Source organism: Loxodonta africana, chromosome 8 (genome assembly GCF_030014295.1).
Source record: "Loxodonta africana isolate mLoxAfr1 chromosome 8, mLoxAfr1.hap2, whole genome shotgun sequence".
In the NCBI taxonomy this organism is placed as follows: Eukaryota; Metazoa; Chordata; class Mammalia; order Proboscidea; family Elephantidae; genus Loxodonta; species Loxodonta africana.
Window position 1 is genome coordinate 132,956,884 of NC_087349.1, and position 15,089 is coordinate 132,971,972.

The 15,089-nt window shown below is 37.6% G+C and overlaps 1 pseudogene; it reads left to right on the plus strand.

Moving 5' to 3' along the window:
* Positions 1 to 9,633: 9,633 nt before the first annotated feature.
* Positions 9,634 to 11,058, plus strand: LOC111749008 (olfactory receptor 2L3-like; annotated as a pseudogene).
* Positions 11,059 to 15,089: the final 4,031 nt, after the last annotated feature.

Consider the following 15,089-nt stretch of genomic DNA (forward strand, 5'->3'; position numbering starts at 1 on the left):
AGTTAGAAAGCCAAAAGGGAAGTGATACATGCTCAGTATTTTTCAAGCTGAAAGAACTGAAGAAAACATTCCAGCTGTGAGTTGCAATTTTGAAGGATTCTGTGGACAACATATTGAGCAACTCAGGAAACATCAAAAGAAGATGGAAGGAATACACAGAGTCATTACACCAAAAATAACTGACTGATGATCAACATTTCAGGAGGTAGCATATGGTCAAGAATCAATGGTACTGAAGGAAGAAGTCCATGCTATGCTGAAGGGAATGGCAAAAAACAAGGTGTCAGGAATTTGACAGAGTATCAATTGAGATGTTTTAGCAAATGGATGCAACACTGGAAGTGCTCACTTCTATGCCAAGAAATTTCAAAGACAGCTACCCGGCCAACAGGCTGGAAGAGATCCATATTTATACCTATTCCTAAGAAAGTTGATCTAACCAAATGTGGAAATTATTGAACAATATCATTAATATCACATGCAAGCAAAATTTTGCTGAAGATTATTCAAAAGTGGCTGCAGTAGTGTATCAACACAGAACTGTCAGAAGTTCAAGCAGGATTCAGAAATGGACATGGAATAAGGGATATTATTCCTGATGTAAGATGGAATCTGACTGAAAGCAGTGAATACCAGAAAGATGTTTACTTGTGTTTTATTGACTATGCAAAGGCATTCGACTGTGTGGATCATAACCAATGATGGATAGCATAGCAAAGAATGGGAATTTAGAACACTTAGTTGTGCTCATGAGAAACCTGGACATAGATCAAGAGATAGTTGTTTCGAAAGAAAAGTGGATACTGCATGGTTTAAAGTAAGGGAAAGGGTGCATCTGGTTAGTATCTTTTCACCATACTGATTCAATCTGTATGCTGACCAAGTAATCTGAAAGCCAGACTATATGAAAAAAAAAAAAAAAACTTGGCATCAGGATTAGAGGAAGACTTTTTAACAACCTGTGATATGCAGATGATAAGACCTTGCTTTCTGAAAGTGAAGAGGACTTGAAGCACTTAGTGATAAACATCAAGGACCACAGCCTTCATTATGGATTACACCTCAACATAAAGAAAACAGAAATCCTCAAACTGGACCAATAAGCAACATCATGATAAATGGAGAAAATATTACAGTTGTCCAGGGTTTTATTTTACTTGGAGCCACAAAATCCATGGAAGCAGCATTCAAGAAATCAAATGACGTATTACTTTAAGCAAATCTGCTGCAAAAAAAAAAAAAAGACCTCCTTAAAGTGTTAAAAAGCAAAGATGCCACTTTTAGGACTAAGGTGTGCCTAATCCAAGCCATAGTATTTTCAACTGCCTCATATGCATGCTAAAGCTGGACAATGAATAAGGAAGTCCAAAAAACAATTGATGCCTTTGAATTATGGTTTTGGTGAAGAATATTTAATATACCATGGATTGCCAGAAGGAGAAACAAATCTGTCTTGGAAGAAGTACAGTAAGAATTCCCTACTGAGAGGATGTGGGGCTAAGATGATGGAATAGGCAGAAGCTTCTAGTGAGCCCTCTTACAACAAAGACCAAAAAAAAAAAAAAAGTCAAATGATTATATTTATGAGAAGCTAGGAGCTCTGAACATCAAAGGCAAGTTTAGAAAATGACCTGAGGGGCAGGGGGAGGAAGAGGTGGTTCAGGAGCGGAGCTGAGTTACCAGACCTGAAGCGCTGGGAGCACTCAAGCACCATTCCTGGGAGTGGCTGCAGCAGGCTGATACTAGCTTTCGACCTCAGTTTTCTCAGGGAGAAGCAGCCAGCCACACAGACTACTCACACCTCCGGAACAAGAGAAGAATGTCGCTCTCAGCAAAAGCTAAGTACATGCATATATTTTACTGTGCCACCTGCCCCGAAGTTGGCTTCAGCGGTTGTTGACTACCCTGGGCCTGAGATAGGCCCTATTGACCCATCCTCCATGCCCTGGAGAAGGAATAAATTCACAGTTGGGGGAAAGGATAATTTGCCAGCTTCACTAACGGAGGCCTCAGGACAGAAGCGGCTCCTGTCCAAGCATAGATGCTCCATGGACTTTGAGTACCTTTCCCCTCTACGTGGACCTGTGTGGGCCTGTTTCAGGAGAATAGGCCCTGTTGGCAGACTACAACTATTTCAGCTGTGTGGTGGAGGGGGGTGTTTGATGTTTGACACCAATTTGCCTATTAAACAGGGTCTTCACCTACCCACATCAGGGACCTAAGGACTGGTAGCTCCACTCGGGTCACCCAGCCACCTGTGACAGGGGTCCAAGGATAACTGCTACCTCCCTGTCCTTACAAACAAAAACATTGGGTGCCCACAGCCTGTCTGCAGAATCCACCCACCTGTATGCTCTAGGGAACAGAGACAGGCTTTCCTCAGAGACACTTGGGGGATGATTCTAAGCCCCCTGCCTTGTTCAGACACTGACCCCTTGCTGCAACCAGATACTGGTACCTACACCAATCACCCCTGCCCAGCTGAGACTATAGAACAGAGCCTTACCACACACTTGAATTTCAGCTACCTGGACACCTGAGCTGAAGTCCTACAAGAAAAGTGAATGGACCCCTAGACTGATATACCTGATAAGAGCTCTAGCCATCTAGGGACAGGACGTCAGAGCTTCAAAGGTGAAAATAATCAAGCTAGCTCACTCAAGTAACCCATTTGGGCATATCAAAAGAAAACTGAGAAGAAGCTACAATACAGTAAGCAAACATAAAATAAATTCATACAGTAACTTATAGATGGATCAGAGACAACAGTCGATATGAAGTCACATAAAGAAACAGACCACGATCACCTCAACAAGCTCTAAAAACAAAGAATCAAGGGATCTTCTAGATGAACGTGCCTTCCTGGAATTACTGGAGGCAGAATTCAAAAGATTAATATACAAAACCCTTCAAGACATCAGGAAGGAAATCAGGCAATATGCAGAACAAGCCAAGGAACACACAGATAAAGCAGTTGAAGAAATTAAAAAGGTTATTCAGGAACATAATGAAAAATTTAATAAGCTGGAAAAATCCGTAGACAGACAGCAACCAGAAATTCAGAAGATTAGCAACAATAAAATTACAGAATTAGACAACACAATAGAAAGTCAGAGGAGCAGAATTGAGCAAGTGGAAGACAGAATTTGTGAACTTGAAGATAAAGAACTTGGCACCAATATATTTGAAAAAAAAATCAGATAAAAGAATTTTAAAAAAATGAAAAAACTTTAAGAATCATGTGAGACTCTATCAAGAGAAATAACCTACAAGTGATTGGAGTTCCAGAACAGGGAACGATTACAGAAATTGCAGAAAGAATTGTGGAGGGATTGTTGGCAGAAATCTTCCCTGATATCGTGAAAGATGAGAAGATTTATCTATCCAAGATGCTCATCGACCTCCATGGAAGGTAGATGTTAAAAGAAAGTCACCAAGACATATTGTAGTCAAACTTGCCAAAATCAAACATAAAAAGAGAATTTTAAGAGCAGGTAGGGATAAGTGAAAAGTCACCTACAAAGGAGAGTCAATAAGAATAAGCTTGGACTACTTGGCAGAAACCATGCAGAAAAGGCGATAAGATGACTTATATAAAAAAAAAATTGAAGGAAAAAAACTGCCAGCCAAGAATAGTATATCCAGCAAAAATGTCTCTCAAATATGAAGGTGAAATTGGGAATTTCCAGACAAAAACAAGTTTAGGGAATTCATAAAATCCAAACCAAAACTGCAAGAAATAATAAAGGGAGTCTTTTGGTTAGAAATGCAATAATATCAGATATCAACCCAAGACTAGAACAATGGGCAGAGCAATCAGATGTTAACCAAGACAGGGAAATCACAAAATAAATCAAGATAAAAAAATGCTCAAAACAGGAAAACAGTGATGTCGTTATGTAAAAGAAGACAACATTAAAACAATAAAGAGAGACCAAGAAATGTAGTCATAGATCTTTCGTATGGAGAGGAGGACAAGGCTATACAAAGAAGTAAAAGTCAGATTTAAATTTAGAAAATACGGGTAAATAATAAGGTGACCACAAAGGAGACAAACTATCCTACATCAAAAAAAAAAAAAAAAAACCTCAGCAGAAACAAAATCATCAATGAATATGAGGAAAAGACAGTGTATCTACTCAGCACAAAAATTTAAGTGGCAAAAAGAAACTGTCAACAACACACAAAAAAAGACATGAAACGATAGCACTAAATTGATACCTATCCATAATTACCCTGAATATAAATGGACTGAATGCACCAATAAAGAGACAGAGAGTGGCAGAATGGATTAAAAAACATGATCTGTCTTTTGCTGCCTACAAGAGACACACCTTAGACTTAGAGGCACAAACAAACTAAAAGGATGGAAAAAATATATCAAGCAAAGAACAATGAAAAAAGAGCAGGAGCAGCAATATTAATTTCTGACAAAATAGGCTTTAAAGCTAAATCCACCACAAAAGATAAGGAAGGACACTTTCACTATATAATGATTAAAGGGACAATATACCGGGAGGATATTACCATAATAAATATTTATGCACCCAATGACAGGGCTGCAAGATACATAAAACAAACTCTATCAGCACCGGAAAGTGAGATATGCAGCTCCTCAATAATAGTAGAAGACTTCTACGCACTCACTACTTTCAGTGACGGACAGGACATCCAGAAAGAAGCTCAGTAAAGACATGGAAGATCTAAATGCCACAATCAACCAACTTGACCTCATAGACATATACAGAACACTCCTCCCAACAGCAGCCAAGTGTTTTTTCTTTTCTAGTGCACATGGAACATTCTCTAGACTAGACCACATATTAGGTAATAAAGCAAGCCTCAGCAGAATCCAAAACATTGAAATATTACAAAGCATCTTCTCTGACAATAAGACCATAAAAGTAGAAATCAATAACAAAAAAGCTGGGCAAAGGAATCAAACACCTGGAAACTGAACAATTACCTGCTCAAAAAAGACTGGACTAGAGAATACATTAAGGATGAAATAAACAAATTCATAGAATCCTGTTGTTAAAGCCGTTCACTTGTGGTATTTCTGTTACAGCAGCACCAGATAACTAAGACATTAACCTTTAAGACCTCAGATGCCATTCACCAAAGTGGGATGCAGAATGTTTTCTTAATACCCTTTGTTATGCCAGTTGACCTAAATGTCCCCTGAAACCATGGTCCCCAGACCCCTGTCCCTGCTACTCTGGCCTTCGAAGCATTCAGTTGTATTCAGGAAACTTCTCAGCTTTTGGTTTAGTCCAGTTGTGCTGACCTCTCCTGTATTGTGTGCTGTCTTTCCCTTCACCTAAAATAGTTCTCGTCCACTATCTAATTAGTGAATACCCCTCTCCCTCCCTCTATTCCCACCTTCATAACCATCAAAGAATATTTTCTTCTGTGTTTAAATCTTTTCTTGAGTTCTTATAATAGTGGTCTCATACAATATTTGCAACTGACTAATTTCACTCAGCACAGTGCCTTCCAGATTCCTCCACACCGTGAGATGTTTCACTGATTCATTGTTGTTCGTAATTGTTGCTTAGTTTCCCATTATGTGAATACACCGTAATTTATTTATCCATTGACCTATTGATGAGCACTTTGGTTGCCTCCATCTTTTTTCTATTGTAAACAGTGCTGCAAAGAACACACGTGTGCATATATCTATTCACGTGAAGGCTCTTATTTCTCTAGGATACATTCCAAGAAGTAGAATTGCTGGATTGTATGGTAGTTATTTCTAGCTTTTTAAGGAAGCACCAAATCGATTTCCAAAGATGTATCGTTTCGCATTCCCACCAGTCTCTCCATAACCTCTCCAACATTTATTATTTAATGTTTTTTGGATTAGTGCCAGCCTTCTTGGGATGAGATTGTATCTCATTGTAGTTTTGATTTGCATTTCTCTAATTTTTTAATGGTGGTGTAGTAGTTAAGTGCTACAGCTGCTAACCAAAAGGTTGGCAGTTCATATCCGCCAGGCGCTCCTTGAAAACCCTTTGGGGCAGTTCTACTCTGACTTATAGGGTTACTCTGAGTCGGAATCAACTCGACGGCAATGGGTTTAATGGCTAATGATTGTGAGCATTTCCTCATGTATCTGTTAGCTGCCTGAATGTCTTCTATAGTGAAGTGCCTGTTCATATCATATGCCCATTTTTTAAATTGGGTTATTTGTCTTTTTGTTGTTGAGTTTTTGCAGTATCATATAGATTTTAGAGATCAGACCCTGATTGGAATTATGGTAGCCAAAAACTTTTTCCAACTCTGTAGGTAATCTTGTTACTCTTTTGGTGAAGTCTTAGGATGAGCATAGGTCTTTGATTTTTAGGAGCTCCTAGTTTTTTTGTTTGTTTGTTTGTTTGTTTTTCCTAGTTATCTAGCTTCTCTTCTGGTGTTTGTGCATTTTTACTAAGTTTTGCATGATCTTTATGATTTTAGATTTTATATTTAGGTCTTTGATGCAATTTGAGTTAGTTTTTGTACATGGTGTGAGGTATGGGTCTTGTTTCATTTTTTTGGAGATAGATATCAAGTTATCCCAGCACCATTTGTTAAAGAGGCTGTCTTTTCCCCATTTAACAGACTTTGGGCTTTTGTCAAATATCAACTGCTCATATGTGGATGGATTTATGTCTGGATTCTCAATCTGTTCCATTGTTCTATATACCTGTCAGGCTGTTTTGACTACTGTGGTGGTATTATATGTTCTAAAATCAGGTAGTGTGAGGCCTCCCACTTTGTTATTCTTTTTCAGTAATGTTTTACTTATCTGGAGCCTCTTTCCCTTCCATAGGAAGTTGGTGATTTCTTTCTCCATATCATTAAAAAAATGTCATTGGTATTTGGATCAGGATTCCATTGTATTTATAGATCATTTTTGATGGAATAGATATTTTTACAATGTTGAGTCTTTCTATCCAAGAGCAAGGTATGTTTGTCTACTTATATAGGTCTATTTTGGTTTCTTGCAGTAGTGTCTAATTCTGAAATTTTTCTGTTAATCTTCTGGATTTTTGATTGCTTTCTCTCTATGGATTCTTGCAGCCTATTAAAATTTTCATTATGCTGTTGTATAACCTTCTTAATTTCCTCAACTGTTTTACTGTGTGTTCTTTGGCCTATTCTGTGTTTTACCTCATCCCCTTTCTGATCTCTTGAAGAGTTCTGTATATAAAATTTTTGTATTCTACCTCTGGTAATTCCAGGAATACATCTTCATACAGAAGATTCCTTGAATCTTTGTTTTGGGAGCTTGTTGAATCAATCATGATCTGCTTCTTTATGTGATTTGATATTGACTGGTGTCTCTGAGCCATCTATAAGTTATTGTGTTAAATATTTTAGGTTTGCTGTGTCCTAGTTTCTTGCTTTGTTTTGTTTTGATATGCCCAAATAGAGTACTCGAGTGAGCCAGCTTGATTATTTGCACCTTTGAAGCTCTAACGTCCTGTCACCATATGGCTAGAGCTGTTATCAGGAGTCCATTCACTTTTCTTGTATGGATTCGGCTCAGGTGTGTCCAAGTAGTCAGTCACCAAGTGTCTGCTTATCTATAGTCTTAGAGGAGCAGTGGTGATTGGTGCATGCATAGTCCCACCCAAGTGTCTGTGAGGAAGGTGCATCCCTGTTCTCTAGAGTCACAGGTGGGTGGGCTCTGCAGTAGGACCATAGACTCCCAATGCTGTTAACTGTAAGAACTGGGAGGCATCACTTATCCTTGGACCCCTGTTGTGGGTGTCTAGATGGCATGGGTGGAGCCACCAGTCCTCAGGTCCCTGATGTGGGTAGATGAGGACCCTGCTTAATAAGCAGAGCTATGTCAAATGTCAAAAACCCTCCTCTCCACCACACAGCTGCAACAGTTAAAGTCAGACCTCAGGCACATATACCCTTGCACTGTGACAACAAGCGCCTAGCTGCTGAAATGGGGCCACATGGTTCCATGCAGTGGTAAAAGGCACTCAAAGTCCAGGGACTGATTGTGCCTGAACAGGAGCTGCTTCTGCTCTGAGTTCCCAGCTTAAGGGAACCAGCAGGTTATTTTTTCCTATTTGTTATTTTGTTCCTTCTCCAAGTCTGGGGGAAAGGCTTAGCATACTCAGCAGGACCTATCTCAGGCCCAGGGAAATCGACTGTCACTGAAGCTGGCTTGGGGCCTGGGGCAGAGAGAGGAGAGATCAGATAAATGGGAGAGACTTCTTTCGAAATGGGAGCTGTTTGATCCGTGTGATAAATTACATGCAAGCACTTATCTTTGCCAAGAGTGCTGTTCTTTGCTGATTCTGGAGGCATGAGCAGACTCTGTGCTGCTGGCTCTCTGTGGCTAAGTAGTCAAGGTCCCAAATGCTACCGCCACCCCTGCCATGGCTGCGCCAGGGGATCAGGCCTGTGTCACTTGCTCTCTTTCACTGAGGTAACTATGCCCTGTACGCTACTGCCAGTCCTGCTGCAGTTGCACCAGGAGGCCATGCCTGAGGGGCGTCAATTCCTGCTGAGTCAGGTCTGGAAACTACTTGCTGCTTATGAACTCTCTCTCCCTCCCCTTGAGCTCAGTCTGATATCTTAACTGTGCCTTTGATGTTCAGGGCTCCTACTTGTCTTTATATAATGGATTCACTTGTTTTTTTGGGTCTTTCTTGTAAGAGGGACCACCATAATCTTCTGACTACTCTGCCACCTTGGCCCCGCCTCTCTAAATGTTAAGATATTTTTTTAACAAAATCAGAGAGAGAAGGAAAAGCAGGAAAAGGGCCTTACAACACTTAAATATTTTACTTTCATATTTGGGGATGTCTAAACAGAGTAATGGAGCCCTACTCGCACCGTGGTTAAGTGCTGAGGCTGGTAACCAAAAGATCTGTCAGCAGTTTGAATCCACCAGCCACTTCTTGGAAACCCCATGGGGCAGTTCTACTCTGTCCTATAGGGTTGCTATAAGTCAGAATTGACTCAATGGCAGCAGTTTTTTTTTTTTTAAACAGAGTCGTAGATAATAGAAAGTCCAGTGAAGAATCTATCCTGTACTGACTACTTAGCTGTTGAGTTAAGGGATTGAAAAGAACCTTTCTTAGAGGAATTTAAAAATCAAGATTATAACTTTGTACTTGATAATATTATAAAATAGAAACTTATGTATTTCTGAGCCAAAGCTAAATACTGATAAGTAACATTTAGAGAGTCATGTTGGGGATAGTGACTTAAAGCAGTAATCCAGCTTCTCAAACAAAGAAAAGAAGAAGAAATAGTTAAGGTTATTAATGTATGTCTTGGGGATAAGCAAAGATTATAAACCTCAAAATGGAAAATAATCTTTATGTCACTACATTCATTCATAAAGCAATTCAATCACTTATTCATTTCAACATATTTTTAATTTTTTGACACCCTGCTTATATTTAAGTATAATGTATTTCCTTACAGATAAGTGAATTTGCTAAGCACTATTATCCTTATGGAAATCCTGGTGGAGTAGTGGCTAAGAGTTTGCCTACTAACTAAAAAGTAAGCAGTTCGAATCCACCTGGCGCTCCTTGGAGACCCCATGGTGCCATTCTACTCTGTCCTATGGTGTTGCCATAAGTCAGAATTGACTTAACAGCAATGGGTTTGGTTTTTTCTTTTCTTTTTTTTTCTTAATGATTCTTATCCTATTAAAATAAGTATAGCATATTTTTATTTATTTTTTAATGGATCTTCCACAACAGATTTTGGATGTAAATGCATGATGTCTTACATTTTATCTTTGTGTAATGGAATGGTGTTTCTTGTTTAAAAAAAGGTAAAATTGCCCATTCATTTAAGCAACTGTATAATTTCCTGAAAAATTCATTGTTAGATCAGTCACAGATATTATGAAAAAATAAATAAGCAGTTCACTGTTCTTTATTTACCTTCCACACTCTTGTCTCTTACTTTAGGGAAAACCAATGAATATTCAATGGAGAATTATAGTGAAACATCAACTGATTTCATTTTATTAGGACTGTTCCCACCATCAAGAATTGGCCTTTTCCTCTTCGTTCTCATCATTCTCATTGCCCTAATGGCTTTAATTGGTAACATATCCATGATTATCCTCATCCTACTGGACACCCATCTCCACACACCCATGTATTTCCTGCTTAGTCAGCTCTCTCTCATGGACCTGAATTACATCTCCACTGTTGTCCCCAAGATGGCTTACAATTTCAGAAGCACTTCTTTTGGCATCTATGGCCTATGACCGTTATGTGGCCATTTGCTTTCCTCTTCACTATCCTATTCGTATGACCAAAAGTGTGTGTGTGTTAATGACTACAGGATCTTGGATAGTGAGCTCTATCAATGTGTGTGCCCACACCGCATATGTACTCCATATGCCCTATTGCCAGTCCAAGACCATCGATCATTTTTTCTGTGATTTCAGAGCCATAATGGCTCTGACACACATGGACACCTGGGTCTATGACTACATTGAGTTTGTGTGCAGCACCTTATTCCTTGTGTTTCCTTTCATTGGCATTACCTATTCTTATGGGCGGGTTCTCCTTGCCATCTACTGCATGCCCTCATCAGAAGGGAAGAAGAAGGCCAATCAACCTGCAGTACCCACCTCACTGTGGTGACTTTGTACTATGCACCCTTTGTTTACAATTATCTACACCCAAGATCCTTCTGATCTCCAACAGTAGACAAGGTTCTGGCTGTTTTCTACACCATCCTCACCCCCATGTTCAACCCTGTCATCTACAGCCTGAGGAACAAGGCGGTAATGAGGGCCCTGAGAAGAGTTACTCAGAGAATGTTCTCTGTGAAAATGTAGACAAGATTTCTGCATCAATCTTCAAGTTGCAAGTGTCTGTCTATTCTGCAGTGAATAGTCATGAAGAAAAACATTATTCAAAGCATGAGCACAAGGTCTAAGATTGTATTAGAAGATTTTAAGAATTAGAAGTTTGACAAAATAATTTTTTTTTAAGGCATGTTTGTTTTTTCCTGAGGTGATTTTTTTCCATCAATAAAAAAGGCATATACAGTCACTCAATTTGAGAAATAAGAAGCTTTTATTAATATGTAGAAGAGAAAATGAAAACTTTCTAAAATGATATCATTCATATAACAATTCTACTATACTTAATTTATCTCTCAATATGACAACAGAACAATAAATGATTTATTTATTTAAAAATAATATTTTCTCCATTAATTCAGTCTTAATAGGTGTGTACTGTCCCAATTTTTTCCCCCAATTTCAGGGGCAATCACAGATATAGGGATTAGAAAGTCTTACACAACTATAGAGGAACTATGACGTTTATGTTTTCCAGAGGGGGGCCCTGAATTTATCTGGATGAATCCTAGGAAAGTGATTTATAAACAAGGTCAGTAATCAGGGCTGGAGAGATGCTGAGTTAGAGAAGAAGGAGAACATACTTTATAAGAGGATTAATGGAAGTTATGGGTTATGCTATCTCAGCCATTCCCAAATAAGTCCCCAGCACAGACTCAAATTTTGCATCCCAAGTAGCCACGTTACCCTTATATAAGACAATTTACTTTATACATTTTCTTACTCTTCAGTCAATAGACTCATAATTCTATTGATATGTTTTTGGGGGGTAGGAGGGGGGAGTCAACTTCTCTGCACCAGTATTTTAAATTGATATACCATCTCAGCTTGTGCCTGAATGGGTTCCACCATTATTTCCAAGAAAAAAAAATGTATTAGCTTAGGTGTATATTCTAGGTGAAGAAGCATTGCAGTCTAGGAGAGAATCTGCTGATACTGAAATCTGTCCACTTTTTTTTTCTTTTGAATTGCAATTTAGATGAAGGTTTACAGAACAAACTAGCTTCTCGTGAAACCATTAGTGCACATATTGTTTTATAACATTGATTACTACAATGTGGCAATGGGAAGCATAATGGCAATCTGCCTCTATAAAGTTTACAGCCTTGGAAACCCTATAGCACAGTTCTACTCTGTCCTACAGGGTTGGTATGAGAGGTAATCGACTCAGCAGCACATAACAATAAAAACAGCAGTGTGAATTGAAGGTAAAACGTAGTGAAATAGAATATACACTAAATGGTTGGTATTACCTGTGAAACTTGTTCCTGAATTTATGATGAATAAACTCAGGAATTCCCTCAAAAACACATATTTATGAAAATATGGTCACTTCCAAAATAATTATGTTTCTGTGTGACAAAATAGATAATAAATGTTCACATCACCTAAGATGGAACTACAAACGTAAGAATATTTGTCTGTAGCTGTTCAAGTAAATTTATAAAACAAACTAAAGAGGGGCTTGAAGGAGAAATTGAATTTGTTAATGAGGAGAAGATGCATCGTGGTAGTGCCTGTGATGGAACATTTCAGATACGGGTAAAGAGTGAAGCCAAGTTTAGAATTCTTTCATATGGAGCGAGTAACATGAATTGTATTTTCTGTAAGTACAGGTGTTTTCATGCTAGTAAGTGATGAGATCACATAGGTGTCGATTCCATTATATTCTTTTGGCAGTGTGGATTAATGTCTAAACTAAAATCATTCTGGATTTACAGTGACAGGTTTAGGAATTGAGTGACATAATTTATGTAAGAGTTGGTCAAGTTCAGAATTAGAAGATTCAAAGTAGAGTTGGAGGTAGGGTAGTCTCTGCATTTTTTATAACACTGTTCACCAAAAATTCTACAGCATGAAATACGGACAACAAAAATTGTTTTAGATCCTATTTGTAAATACGTTATCTGTATTAGATAGGAGATGAGTGTCAATGGAAATGAGAGTACTAATTCATACTAGAGTAAGCTTTTGATACGCTCAAGCGAAACAAAACTAATAAAGCTAGCTCTTAAGAACCCAAACTCTCCACAACAATTGTGAATGCAGCATTTCCTATTTCCTACATTTCTTTCTTTCTATTTGCCCATGAGTGAAGAGTGGTTAGTGCTGTGTTTTACTTGCTGTTCTGCCTTATATGACTCATTCTTTATAATTAAATATCTGAAAATTACTTGTCTAGATTTTATATGAAAATATAAAATGGAAATTATAATAAAGATAAAATAAGAATGTCTAAAATTACTTACCTATTGGGAAATAGGAAGCCCTGGTGGCATAGTGTTTAAGTGCTATGGCTGCTAACCAAGAGGTTGGCAGTTTGAATCCACCAGGCGCTCCTTGGAAACTCTATGGGGCAGTTCTACTCTGTCCTATAAGGTCAGTATGAGTCGGAATCGACTGGACGGCAATGGGTTTGGTTTTTTGGTATTGGAAAATAAAATATTTTCTACATCTCAAGGACAACATCTGGAAATAATTCAGGGATCATGGGATTAGTAGGTGTGCTATGGTTATTCAGGTATTGTTTTTAAATACAAATTATGCCTAATTGTAATGCCCTATGATTTTAACTATGCATTTTATTTATTTATATTTTACCTCCTTTATAAATTATTAACTTCCACTGAGGTAATAATTCCACCTTCATTAACAATTTGACAGAGCTTTTGTGAGAAACAGAGTAGTGAATGTAAACAATTTGAAAACTATAACACTATACAAATGTAGTGGATGACAATATTTGAATGAAAATGATGACAATTTTCTTGATGGTGATGATGATGGTGATGAAGAGAATAAAGGTTACAGTTACTGTTCAATGATTTCTTATACTCAGGCTCACACTAAGTAATCACTATGTATTATGTTATATACAGTTTGCAATAATCTACATTTTGTTCTTTTTTTTAAAAATATCTGCTCCATATATAAACTACTGGCTTAAAAAGTTAAATTCACTACCCCTTGTTTCCATAACTAGTAAGTAGCAGAACAAGAATTTGATTCAGTTTTAACTCAAACTCTGTGTAATTTTGCAGTGAAGCAGATAAACTCACCCCTGTTTCAAACTAATATTTGAAGGCTACACACTCGTAATCCATTCCTGTCTATTAGAAGCATCCGTTTACTTACTTCCTCTATGATTAATGCCTATGATTGACCATTGTGGAATTTCATGAAAGTATATGGTTTAGAAACACACAAATACTGGGTATTTATGATCTTTTATACTTTAACTAATTTATGATTCTTAAACTCTATTCCCTTCTAAATAAATATGTATAATTTATTTAAACATTACATAAGATTATTACTTCCTAAGATACCTAACTAATATAAACGGTTATATACTCTGTCCTGTAGGGTCGCTATGAGTAGGAATTGACTCGATGGCAATGGGTTTTTTTTTTATACTGTCTCTTTAGTTTAATTTTTGGGCTGGGTAAGATACCTAACTAATATAAACTGTTATATACTCTCCGTCTCTTTAGTTCAATTACTTTTGGAAACCTTTGATGCGATGAGGAATCATATGTAAAATTACATACAGGGATACTGTGTATTGTCTAGATGTCAGAAGACACTCCTCTGGGCCATCTGATTTTGACTCTAAAAAAAAGCCAATTTACAACAGTTCTAGATATGAGATAGTAATTAAAAATATTTCTTATACAGACATGCAGAATTAGGCATGATTTGTCACTTGTATGGAACTAAGTTTGACTTTAAGGAGTTAATGTGTAAAAAATTATCCTGTTTTGCTGGTTTCCAAGCCTTGCAGGTGAGTAAGGAAGACCACTATCTGGAGACGGTTAATACAGGTTTACACCTCTATCTTCCTTCCATGTACAGATGTGGTCCATGTTTAAGTCTTGTTTCTCCTTTCCTAAGAAACCATCATCATAATGCTTGTTCTTTCCTCCTATATATAATGCCATTATTGCTGATGCTCAAATCACAAGGTTTTAGAGGAATTTTAAATAGCAAGACAGGTGAAAACATTTTGTAAATGGGTTATATTTATATCACTTTTTGTTATTTTAGTGGATAAAAAACATAGAAAAAGAACAAAAAATAACTTATTTGGGTTTATTTTTACATGAGGAAGAACATCGTCTTCTCTTTATACCTTACGAGCTTGAAACAATGACTGAGAATGCTTCCCTGTCAGGCACACAGTTCCTTTAAATGATATCAGAGGACAAGATATTTGCACATAAGAACAGAAAACATGGAGGAG